Raw genomic sequence first — 1707 nt, 5'->3', positions numbered from 1 at the left:
GGTTTCAACCACGGTCCCTCCGTGTTTCAACCTCGTATTGAACATTAAAAATATGATATTTTATTACTCATTCAACTCACTATTCAAGATAAAATATCGTTTAGCAAATTAGCTTCATCCTTGGTAATTGATTGTTTCCCTCGCTGCTCGATCGCCAGAAATGAGTACATACGTTCTTAGCCCTGCGTACGATGCTGTGTGTTCCGCTACAGCTATTAATAGCCCCGCTCACCACAGCCCTGCAAAGACCCGTACGTAGAGTTGGTGACTTCAAATCCATTTTTGGACTTGACGTAAAAAGCCAAATTACTGCCGAAATTCAGCGTTCTTGGGCCCAAGTCGTATCCCTGCCTACCGCAGAGCTACTCGATCGCTTCCAAAAATGCCAGTCTTTTATTCTTTTTTCGTAAATAACCGTCGATGTCGGCAACTCTCTCGCTAGCCCTGCGTACGTACGCAGTGTACGCTGTGCATTCCCTGTGTGCGTTCCTAACACACAGCGTACACTGCGTACGTAATACGTTCTCTACCTAGCCTCATGGCATGGAAGTGCTGATGAATAATAACTTTGGATCAAAGGTATTGAAGTGTCCAATCAGGTTCGTGCACAGAGTCCAAGGCCATGACCTACTTCATGTACTGCTGCACTGTTTTGATTTTGCTTCGCCAAGAAACGTATTCGTCATTGTCCATAGAAGTATGTTTGCTCTCCTTTGAGGTTGTTTGTGAAACAAATTCCGGAGTAGGCCTTGGAATGCATACGATCGGCATCGCGGCAGTGCATGTAGCTAGCCGTACGAGTATGGCGAGAGTGTCCGGCTTTGGCTACGCCGCCTCCCACCTCCGGTAGGCGGCGTAGCCCCCGGCGTAGCCAAAGCCGGACACTGTCGCCATACTCGTAGGGCTATGCATGTAGCGTACCATGCTTGTGTAACTGCCGAGCTCAACGTGCATTCACGGTTGATACTCGTGTACAATCATGATGTGTTCAATTCTGATGAAGATTCATAAGTCTTAGTTTTGCAGTCTTTTTTCCGTACGATAATCCTGACAATACGTGTTACTGTTAGACGAGGTGGCCATTTTATGATAAGTTTCAATACTGCACAGCTACATAGCGTCACTATCGTGTGATCGAGGTACAGCGTTGTTGAACGGGATACAGAAACTCTGCAGAGGGAGAAACGATCGTTGACATGAACAGTCAATGTACTTCAGCACGTAGTCCGCAGATAGCGGATCGAGAAATAACAGTCTGTGTCTTTTAAGTTGCTTTTCAAGATTGTATTAGCTACAGAACCAACAATGACAAATTTTTCATGAGATTTCCATGTTGGCATTGATGTTAAATCAGGAGCAGTAGGCTAGCTCCTGCCATGCTCCTGCGTACAATAGGTCTGCGTTTCCCGGCGGTACGGTGGTAGGCCGACGGCTTGTACCACACTGTCCACAGGACAGCACGTGGTAGAGGCCGTGTGCACAACCTGTACGCAGAGCTTCGAATACACTAGACAGAGTTCGTGTTTCCGTAAATTAGGCATTGAACTTGACAATATAGGCAATAACCAGAATCATCGACCATCGCCTGACAAGTGCACCATAGTCAGCTGTACATGAGTTGCGTGGCGTGGTGAGCAGGTTCCCATGGGTATTTATTTTTTGAAAACGCGTACTTCAAAGGTCACGAACTCATTTTGCTGCTACACG

This window comes from Ptychodera flava, chromosome 15, assembly GCF_041260155.1.
Source record: "Ptychodera flava strain L36383 chromosome 15, AS_Pfla_20210202, whole genome shotgun sequence".
Classification (NCBI taxonomy): Eukaryota; Metazoa; Hemichordata; class Enteropneusta; family Ptychoderidae; genus Ptychodera; species Ptychodera flava.
This window is presented reverse-complemented; position numbering follows the sequence as displayed.